The 11,969-nt window shown below is 34.7% G+C and overlaps 1 long non-coding RNA gene across 1 annotated transcript; it reads right to left on the reverse strand.

Moving 5' to 3' along the window:
• Nucleotides 1-731: 731 nt before the first annotated feature.
• On the reverse strand, nt 732-11,194 carry LOC145527818 (uncharacterized). The gene is made up of 4 exons (XR_014069907.1): nt 11,040-11,194; nt 8,888-8,930; nt 4,416-4,593; nt 732-3,322 (listed from the first exon to the last, which is right to left on the reverse strand). It is a non-coding gene; the product is annotated as an uncharacterized LOC145527818 (long non-coding RNA).
• Nucleotides 11,195-11,969: the final 775 nt, after the last annotated feature.

Below are 11,969 nucleotides of genomic sequence, written 5' to 3' on the forward strand. Positions count from 1 at the left end.
ACAGAAAAAGAAAAAGTTCAAAAATTTGTTTCCAGTGGGACTTCACTGATACAAATACTAAAGGGAGTTCTTCAAGAAGAGGGGAAATAATTCTAATAATAACCATGGTAATTCAGGAAGAAACAAAAACCATCAAAAAGATAAATATGTGGATAAGCATAACTTCTTAAAATGATAATAGTATCTTGAGGAATGAGATATATAGAGAGTCCAGTGGTGTGGTGGAGTCAGCTAGCACTGGCTTGTTAATTGCTTACTGCTAAATCTTCAGGAATTCTAAAAGTTGGTTGTAGAACACAGTATTTTAACCATTATCAAAGATTAAATTGTATAATATTATGATTAAATGATTTATAGTAATAGCAAATGTAATAAATAACCAAAACCCCATAATTTCTTATTCATTATCTTATTACATTTTATCTATGCTTCTGAGATTATTTCTATTATATATCTATGACAGAAATACCACATGATGGTGTGTTAATGCACATGTTTTCAACATGCATTCAGTGCACAGCACTAAAGTTGGTTATCCTGCGAGTATTTAACCATAAAATTGGCATATACTAATAAATTAGTACTTGATTTATTATTTTTGTTGATTGCCTAGTAAATGGCAAAAATGTTGATAAAGATGTTGATAAAACAGAATATCAACCATTTGAGCAAAGAAATTGCTCATGTCAATTTGTCAAGTTCTGACAGTTATCTTTATTTAATTTTCATCATTTCTGTTGATGTAACCAAGATATGAATCCAGTGGTGTTATAACTTTAGGTATTTATTAAATTCAACCATAGTTTGAATAAGGATATAAGAGTTTGAAAAAATTCAATGTAAGCATTCTGTGAGAATCAGTTGGTCACATGGAATTTATAATAGATAAAATTGCCCATTTTATTTTTATTTGAGAACTTAGTGCTATACATGCTTTCTATCAAGAAAAAGTACAATAAGTTCATAAAGGTATCTCTGCATACATTTTCTTCCAGAATAAGCAGCTGCTAAACATCTACCGATACATACTAAAGTAGATCCAAATGTAGTGGTAGCACAAAAGATGGAGTTGAAGTGTTAATACTTGCATTTTCTGAGAGATGGTAAAAGTTATTAAGATCAAGGATGCAAGTTGTAACTTCTAGGTTAACCACTTAAAGAATTAGTAAATATCAACTTAATAGAATGACAGAAGATAATACAATAGAGACTACTATCCAGAAAGTGTAAAGCATTTTATCCATTACCATTTAATGTAATTACCGACATATTTGGACTTTAAAGAATCATTTGATTTTTTAAAAATTTAATCCATCTAATTTTATTCCTTTTTTTCTTTTTATTTCTCTGAGTGCATGGGTAGACTCTTAATAAAATTGTTAACATTTCTGTAGTGATTTTCAGCCTGACTTTTCACTACATGTTATATTGCATGCTGTTAAATATTCTTTGAAACATCATTTTTAATGGCTACATAAAAATCTCATTTTATGTCTATTATTTATCCTTTCCCCTATTGGTTGGTATTTGCTTTTTATGAGCTATTATGAGTAACACTATGAAGAACATCCTTTACCACACCTTTCTTTGGCAAATCTATGATTACTCCCATAGGATAGATTCCTAGGAATACAATAAAAAGATTTGGATTGTTTTAAGCAATTTATACATATTGCTAATTGACTTTCAGAAAGGTGGTGCTAATTTACATTCTTTATAATAGTTAAAAATCACCCTTTTCCACTAGAGTTTTATCAGCATTGAACATTATTACTTAAAAATACCTTCTCCAACTTTTAAAATTGGAAATACATGTTCATTGCCATTTTGATTTGCATTTCTTTGGTTATTATTAAAGCTAAATCGCTTTTTTAAGTTTATTGGCCATTTATATATCATCTATGAATAGTTGATTCATATCTTTGCCTCAATTTTCATTCATTTTCTTTCATTTTTTTTGGCCATGCTAGACAGTTTCTGGGATCTTAGTCCCCAAACAGGTATTGAACCCTGGCCCTCAGCAGTGATAGTACAGTCTTAACCACTGGACCACTAGGGAAGTCCCTGATCTTCCTTTTTAAAAAAAATTACTGTATTTTCATGATGAGTAATTGATCCATGGAATTACATATAACAATATTGATCAACTGGTTAAGTATTTACCAAGATCCTAACTTTAAGACTTGTGATAGATACGAAACATGCAACATTCCAAGGAGCCCATAAAGTTAGTGGACAGCTGTTGATTCATTTTATAACTTATCCCAATTCATAGTAGAGTAAAGGCCAGATATGTATAATAACCAACCAGTAAGTTTATACACCAGGAAATACAAGTAATTGGAAAATATTTTTTGATGGACTTGGGGCATGCACTGAGCCTTGAAGGAAGAACAGTATAGGTTGAGGGAAGAGATATAAACACAAATGGTTTGAAGACAGAATATATGTGTGCAAGTGAGTAGAAGGAGTGGGAATTTTGAGTTAGTGCTTTTAGCAGATGAGTTGACACTGACAGTTGAGATAATTGGTGGCATGAGACACATGATTTAGCATTTAGTAGACTGTGATCTCTTTCCATTCAAAATCTATTTCAAGATTCACTATTGAGGCAAAAACCAGCAGTAACAAGGAAGACAATTATGACCACAACAAGAGAAGAAAACCAACCCCCACCCCCATCCCCAGAGAGTGTGCTATCTACAACTCTTCATAGTGTCAGCTCTAAACATGGAAGACTGAGGGAGACTCTTCCTGGAATAGATGCCACACACAATAAAATCAAATATAAATGTGTAAGTGATCAGATGTACTTCACTCCACTACAGAGAGAAAGGACAAATGAGGCCTTAATGTGCAATTTTTGTAGACTTCTCTAGGGATCATAGTTTTTTTTTAGGTTGTGCTCAGATGCTCAGTTGTATTCAACTCTTTGTGACCCCATGGACTGTAGCCTGACAGGCTTCTCTGTCTGTGGGATTCTCCAGGCAAGAACACTGAAGTGGGTTGCCATGCCCTTCTACAGGGGTTTAGTACTAAATCTGACTTTTATGTTGTAAATAACAAGAAAAGCAGGCCAAAATATCTGAAGTATTGGAAAATAGGCAGTGTAGCAAACAAATGATGTCAGCTCTACAATTGCCTGGACTTTCTATGTGGAAGGGCTTGTTGGACTACAATGCAGGGAGCCAGCACCTAGCACCCAGCTAACAGAGCACTGTAGTCTCACTAAGTGGAGGAATAAAAAAGCAGATTACCTGTAAAAATACTAGGTCAACAGGTATTATGTCTCCTGTCCAAACACCCACTAATGGTTCCCCACCTCAGGAAAGAAACCTCTGTTAGGCAGTAAAAACTTCATTCACTACCATTAACTCTGTCCCCACTTCCTTCTTTCTGGTTCATGCATCTTAAAGTACCCCAAGCTTCTGAAACTTCAGGCTTTTCCTCAAACCAGATTCTTTCCCTTCCCTTTCCCTTTTCTTGGAACCCCTTCCCCAAGATGCCCCTACATCTATGCAATGATATATACAGAGATACTTTTCCCTTTACTTTATTCAAGTCTCCTCTTAGTTCTCATCTCTTATAGACAAGACCTCCATGGCTACCATCCATGACATTTATTGTTCTCCAGTCACTCAGTCAAGTGCGACTCTTTGTTACCCCATGGACAGCAGCATGCCAGGCTTCCCTGTCCTTCACCATCTCCTGGAGTTTGCTCAAACTCATGTCCATTGAACCAGCGATGCCATCCAACCATCTCATCTCCTGTTGTCCCCTTTTCCCCCTGCCTTCAATCTTTCCCAACATCAGGGTCTTTTCCAATGAGTCTGCTCTTTGCATCAGGTGGCCAAAGTATCCATAACATACTTTTCACAAACCATCTCTCTCTGCCACACCCCAACTCAAGACGTATTCTTCTCTAGTTTGTTCACTGAATGTCTCTAAGCTTTGTGAGTTCAGAAATGTGCCTATTTTCTCTGTGGCTCTGTGCCCAAGACCTGGTACATGATCAGTGCTTAGTAAACATGAATTGAATGAATAGCTGAACAGAATTTCAGGCAAGGAGAGAGGTAAGCACAGGCCATATAGAGGGCTTGAGAGGAAGGGTTTTATTTAGCTGAAAATGGAATACCCAGAAGTGTCAGCATGAACAACATGGAGTAAGGAGTGAGGAAACAATTCCACGTCAGTTTGGCTGTAGCATGGGGCGTCTGAAGGAGAGTATCGGAAGATAAGCCAAATAACATCAGGGAGAGCCTTGAGTGCCAACTGAGTCATTTGTTTGCTTGATCTTTTAATGTCCCTAGAAATCTGCAAGAGCAACTGGCACTGAAAACCTCTAAGTAGGGGAGTGATTTGTGTAATGTAGTATTTTCAGAGGATGAATTTGGTATCAGAGAGAAAAGACCTACCTGAAAGCATGTAGCTCCTGAGGGTTGCCTGGGTCCAGCTGATTAACAGGATATCAAGAGCACTGGTTCACTGTCACAATAATGTTGAGTTTTGATGATCAAAAGCAAAATCACTGAAATAGGATGCTTTTTATCTTGACTGTTGCTTGCCAACCATCCTCTGTGGATTATCAAAGGGCTTCATATAAAGAAGGTTGAAATATATTATTATCCTTGTAGGACACCTATTATTGTGAACCATTGATTTCTCTTCCCAACCCTCAGGGACATTGTGAGCTCAATGAAAAGACCTAATAGGAATTTCTGCAAAAGTGCTCTAAATCCATTTGACTGAGTCCCTCAGAGGAAAAAGATGTAAGTTAGTGACCTTTGTGTTTTATCAGAATTAATAGCCTTTAACGTTCATATTGCCCCTCATTCCCAATTTCATTCTCAACAATTAGCAATAGCCCTTGTTAATCAGTTATTTTTCAGAGCCCTTTCTAAGCGGCTGGCTCCATTTTATGGATGAGGAAACTGAGGCCTCCAGAGACTAAACAATTGCCCTAAAGCTTCACATTAAGTCTAAGTAACCATGACTGCAGCCATGAAATTAAGGCACTTTCTCCTTGGAAGGAAAGCTATGACAAACCTAGAGAGCGTATTAAAAAGCAGAAACATCACTTTGCCGACAAAGGTCCATATAATCAAAGCTATGGGTTTTCCAGTAGTCATATACAGATGTGAGAGTTGGACCATAAAGAAGGCTGAGGACTGAAGAATTGATGCTTTTGAATTTTGGTGCTGGAGAAGACTCTTAAGAGTCCCTTGGACTGCAAGGAGATCAAACAAGTCAACCCTAAAGGAAATCAGTCCTGAATATTCATTGGAAGGGATGATGCTGAACTTGAAGCTCCAATACGTGGGCCACCTAATACAAGAGTCAATTCATTGGAAAAGACCCTGATGCTGGAAAAGACTGAAGGCAAAAGGAGGAGGGGGCAGTTGAGGATGAGATGATTAGATAGCATCATCAACTCAATGGACATGAATTTGAGCAAACTTTGCAAGATAGGGGACAGAGAAGCCTGGCATGCTGTGGTACACAGGGTTGCAAAGAGCTGGACACAACTTAGAGACTGAAGAAGAAGAAACAAAAAGCAGGATGTGGCAGTGTTTTTATCTTTCTAGTCCATGAAGTCATGCTGGATCAGTTTTGTTATTAACATGGAAACCCCTAGGTGTGCACTTGGACTAGAATATCATCACATGATTTTCAAAAGGGACATCAACATTTGGTGATATCTAATTACTAATACTCAGAATTTATGTCATCTAGGACAATGGTAAGGTGATAAAAGGATAACTTTTAAGTAATAATAAAAATCAATGATTTAATGCTTTTAACATTTCAGACTTTCACGTCAGTTTCTCATGATACTTAGTATATCCTTATGAGTTTAGGAATGATGGTCATTCTTATCCCTATTTTATAAATGAGCTAAAGAGACACAGTTTTGTTTGACTGCTTCTCAAATATTTAGAAGACATGCCTCCTTCATGTATTCAATAAGATTATCATTTTTTAATTTATTCACTTAGCAAATACTTGTATTAACTATGTGCCAAATATTATTACAGGTGCTAAATCTATTTTGATGAATGAAATAGATAATTCTAGGCCTTATGGTTTTCACATTTCAGTAGGGAAGACAGGAAATAAGCAAGTAAAGAAATGTGTATTTGCAAATTTAGTAAACAGATAGGAAGGGTTTAGATGTAATATTAAAAAAAATCAGCAAGAATTCTTCTTAGATAAGATAATCAGGGAAAACCTCTCTGAGAAGATTGCATCAAAAGTGTAGACCAACATGGAGAACAGAACAGTCATACAAAGCACAGGTGAATGCAGAGGTAATAATGGGTATCAATGTCTTGAAGAAGAAAACAATTAACATGAGGTAGAAAATGAAAGGAGGCTGATATCTCTGGAGCATCAGAATAGCACAAGAGGTAGCTAAAGGAATAGGCAAGGGCCATATCATTCATATTCAGATAATAATAAAGAGTTTGACTTAATTCCAAGTAGCATAAGATGGCTTTGGAGGTAGTAAGCAAAAGAGTGATAGGGTTACAATTATGGATTAAAAAAAAAGCATCATGGCTATAGTGTTGGGGATAGATTGAAGGTTAGGTAGGCTGAAGAGGGCAGAAAAGAGGGCAGAAAAACATGGAAATACTGAGAGGAAAGCTTTTACTGTAGGCTCGGGCAAGGGTGATGGTGGTGCTGATAGTAGAGATGGGACAGATACAAAATATATTTTTGGAAGTAGAACCTGTGAGACTTTAAATGAATTCAGTGTTGGATAGGGAAAAGAAGCAATCATAGGTGACTTCCAGTCTCTGGCATCAGCAACTGATACATGTCAGAGCCCTTTAATGACAATGAGAGGAAAAAGGATCCAAGTTCCAGATTTCAGGAGGGAACAATTGTTCAACTTTGAACAGACACATGTGGGAGTGAAAATATGTAATCATGTATGGATCTGGGGCATAGAGTGATGGTACTGTTGATACTATAAATTTGAGAGTTATCTACATAAAGATAACATTCTCAGTCATGGGAATGGAGATTACTTAAGAAGAGACAATAAGAATAAAAAAAAGAGAATTGAGGACTAAGCCCTGGAAAAATCTCACAATTAGTGGGTGAGTACAAGCGGAAAATCCTTCTAAGAAAAATCTTGAAAAAGTACATAGAAAAATGCAGGAGGAAAACTAACCGTGTGTTTTTGTGGAAGTTAGGAGGAAAGTATTACATTCCTTAATCTTTATCATTCCTGTGACCCTCAATCCAAAATCCAGCTCCTCATGTGAGTATCCTCTTTTCTAGAATGTCTTTCCTTATAATCCTCCTTGACTCCCATGCACCATTTTTGATTACCTTATGATTGTATTACAAGAGCATCTGCTAATGTTTGCCATTTATTAAACACTTAAAATGTACCAGCAGCTACACCATACATTTTACATGAATTTATTATTTCTTATACCATAATCACATACTGAGTAAGTCAGCTTGACTACTTATTTATTTTTTCTCAATTTAGTTGTAGTAGATAATAAGATCTATTTTAGGGCACTGTTGGGAGAAGAGAAATAGGCAGTCACATGCTTGGTACAATAATTACTGTGTAGGAGGAACAGAATTAATAAAGGGAAATTATTATTTATTTTACTAAAATATTTAATACACTATAATTTATAAATTTACTTTTTGCATTCTACAGTTATAAATTTATACTTATAAATTTATTGTATATAAATTTACCTACCCTACAGACTGTGAACTTTTTAAGGCATGGATTTTGTTTATTTGGTTTTAATCCCCAATACCTTGAACCCTGGTGGGCACATTTTACATGCAAGAGAGATTTATAAAAAATTTAAGTCCATAGTGTGAAGTAAAGAGTTCAAGTTCTAGATGTATGTGTTAAGTGGAAATGGGTAACAATATGATTTTAAGCATCTTTTAAATTTAGCATTAAAAAGTGACTGTAATTTGAAACCAGATTACCTGGTTTTAACTATATTTTAATGGTTATATTTTGGAGAAATGAAAAGGAGGTAGAGCAATCAAGATCTGGTGGATTGTGCTACAGATAATTTCTTGCAACCTGTGAAGTTTATAAAGCACTCTTGGATCCATCGAGTTATACTTGGGTTGAAGTTTCTATTCAGTTTTGAGACTTCTGATGCATTTTTCATTTACATGAAGGGAATATAACACTTCCTCCTTTTTATAAAGAGAGTCAAACCTTTTTTTCAGTTATATGTGTAATCTAAAAAGTAAAACAAACATAACAAAATGAAACAAATACACAGATATAGAGAATAGTCTTGTGGTTGCCAGTCAAGGGAAAGGGAAAATGTGTCAGGAGGATTAAGAAGTACAAACTATTAGGTATAAAACAGGTAAGTCACAAAGTTGTAAAATACCACATGGGAAGTATAGCTAATATTTTATTACAACTTTATATAGAGTATAATCTATAAAAATATTGAATTACTATATAGTACACTTCAAATTAATATAATATTGTAAGTCAATTATACTGTAATTAAAAAGTACTTTAAATTCTTAGTAGATCAATTTATGGGCTTCCCGGGTGGTACTAATGGTAAAGAACTCACCTGCCAATGCAGGAGACATAAGAGGTGGGGGTTCAATCCCTGAGTCAGGAAGATCCCCTGGAGGAGGGCATGGCAACTCACTCCAGTATTCTTGCCTAGAGAATCCCATGGACAGAAGAGCCTGGTGGTCCATAGGGTCGCAAAGAGTTGGACACCACTGAAGTGACTTAGCATGCACACAGGCACAGATCAATTTAAAAAGAACATCTTAATAGGTCTTTATCTTGAATAAAAAACATGTGGCACAGCCTGCCATTCTTAGACTTGTATCAATCTTCCATATTATATTTTAAACATACCTTTTCAAGTCAGTGCCAGTCCCATCATATCTATTCTTTGATTCTGGAAAAAGAAAATTCCTTAGAACAGAAGTCTAAATAACCCACACATGAAAAATCATAAGTCCTCAGGAAAATTTTAAAGTGAAAAGATACTTTTAAAAATCACACCTGAATTAGCTTATGTAACAAACATGCTTGATTTGTGAAATATTAAAGTAAAGACAACAAGAATATAATTTTTCCCTCTGAACATAAAATTTCTGGGAAACTGAGAGATGTGGTGTTTGGCACAGCTATGTCTGTGAGCAATAGGAGTGACAGGGGAATTCAATGGTTAGACCACAGAGGAGTCAGTTCTTGGCAGAAGAGATGCTTGGCTTGGCGCCTGCTGGGAGCTCACTGGAACTCACTTGGATGTCGTTTGTACTAAGGAGTAAACTTGCAGTGTCTACTGAAAATTTTAGCAGATTATTAATTTTGCTCAATATGTGCTATTTAACTGAGCCATTTTGGTAGAGATCAAGAATAGTTCCAGAGCCTTGAATGGGGTAAGGTTCGGGGTGAGACACAGTCATGGATAGTATCACAAGCATGGAGTGAATGGAGTGAATCCCCAGGATGAAGTGAGATTGACTGTTGTATATACTACTTGATAATAGCAGTTATAATAAAGCATAAAGTTTAATAACTGTAGCTTACAGAGTATCCCTAAAATAACTTAGTAAAACTATATACTTACTCTTTCTCTTTTCACTTGGAAGCTGACATTTGTCATCATATATTTAAATACTTAAAAAAATGTCTTTTCCCACATGGTGGAAATACTAAAATTTTAAAATAAAGCTTTTGGATTATGCTTTAAATGTTTTCGAATAATATGTAAATACTATAATAATAGTAAAAAATACTCATCACTCTTCATTTAAAATACATGAACAACTTTAAATAAAATAAAAGTCTTTTTACTCTTCAAACTAGTAATTTTTACTCTGTTAACTCTGAATAATTTTATCCTAATTTCATGTGTTTTATGCTTGAAAGACTTGATCAATCACCTGAACATACTTCCTTACAATAAACCATGTATATAAATTGAGATTTAATTTTTTAAATGTTCCCTGTAACCATAAGACTGTTAAGTGTTAAAATTTTCTTCCACATTAAGTTGCAGTAATTGTCCTAAATATGCCATTGATCAAAACAATATGTTATATTTCAAATTTGATTAACAATCATTAAGTATAAGAGTAATATTTTATTGAAATTCTTCTTTTAATGAAATAGATGTCTTTTTATCCTTTCATTGACTCATATATCTATGAATAAATATCACTTATTGCTAGAATCATATAGTTACAGCATTTCATTCCTATTTTTGGTTTTTCTAGATGTACGTGCTGAGACATCCTAGTCACATAAATAAATGGTTGGGAATGGAGGGAGCAATGTCACTTAATTCTTTGATCTTCTCCAGAGATAAATGCCAGAATTCACATAGTCATCTAGCATCATAAATTATTTTTAATCTACTGTCTGACAACTTAAGTCCTCTTCAGTTTTGCTGAAAGTAAAGAATTAGAAACCACATGACTTTCAGGAAAAAAAAAAATTGTCCCCTAGTCATTAGAATCACTCAGTTTTTCAGTATCTCCACCAATATATTTTTCTCTGTTTGGTGTCATAGAGGTTTATATACCCTAGGCTATTTTATCAGAGGTAGACTCCAGGGTTGGTGAGAGATATGTCTTCCTATCTTAAACAAGAAGAAAAGAGTTTTTTTTTTTTAAGCAGGGGGAAATTTTTTAAAAATTCATATGATATCTTAAATGCTCTCAATGGGACTAATTTTATATAAGAGCATCTAAAGAACTTGGGCACTCAGAACTCTCGAAAAGTCTTCATATAACAGCAGGGTACGTGAAGTAGAAATACTACAGACTGAAATCCCTAGTATATAGCCTCTTACCATTAGCCTCATGTCATAATAGCCTGACTAGAACATCTACTGATTACTAACCACTTTATATGGAAATTTGCTACTAATGAGATATAGATATATACACTGTAAGGGTACATAGCTCAGTTGGTAAAGAATCTGCCTGCAATGCAAGAGACCCGGGTTCAGTTCCTGGATCAGGAAGATCCACTGGAGAAGGGATAGGCTACTCACTCCAATATTCTTAGGCTTCTCTTGTGGCTCAGCTGGTAAAGAATCTGCCTGCAATGCAGGAGACCTGGGTTCAATTCCTGGGTTGGGAAGACCCCTGGAGAAGGGAAAGGCTACCCACTCCAGTAGTCTGACCTGGAGAATTCCATGGAATGTATAGTCCATGAGGTCACAAAGAGTTGGACACCACTGAGTGACTTTCACTTTCAAGAGTAGATAATAATAAGTATGTCAAAATAGACCAACCTGCTAAAATGTGTTAGTAGGGAGAGATTATATTAGACAGTGAGGAATAGGATAAAGAAAATCTGTAAGAGTGAAAACTGATACATTTATACAGTTCTATATGTGGGTATCTATCTTAATAAAAATATGCTAAATAAGGATGATATTTTTTCAAAACAAATATTTATTGCAATGTTGTTTACAACGGTGAATAATTGAAATCTACTTAAATGCTAGCTCATGATATATAGATTTAATAAATATGGCACAATTCTTCAAGATATATTTTCCAGACATTAAAATTAGGCTTTATGGAGATTATGGAATAATATCAATAAATGTTTGTTATGTTAGTTAATTTATACAAATTAATTAGTTTATGCAAAATTCTATGTCAAATACAATAAAAACCAGGAGAAAAGTATGCATATGAGGAAAGACAATGAAAATACATGAAGTTAATAACAATTATCTTGGATTTATATGTCTGAATGTTTTTTCTCCCTTTCCCTCAAAATAGAGGAAATGTGATTATACTGAACATGTGATTTTATTTCTTCTTTGAAGGTACATATATATTATATACAGACAAGTATTATAAGTAAATATATAAAACTATATAGTTATATAATATAGTATATTAATTTACTGTATAATAAATGTACTTGTGTATGTGCTCAGTCACTTCAGTCATATCTGACTCTTTGT

Source organism: Giraffa tippelskirchi, chromosome 1, assembly GCF_054371585.1.
Source record: "Giraffa tippelskirchi isolate mGirTip1 chromosome 1, T2T-mGirTip1v1.2.pri, whole genome shotgun sequence".
NCBI classification, from domain to species: Eukaryota; Metazoa; Chordata; class Mammalia; order Artiodactyla; family Giraffidae; genus Giraffa; species Giraffa tippelskirchi.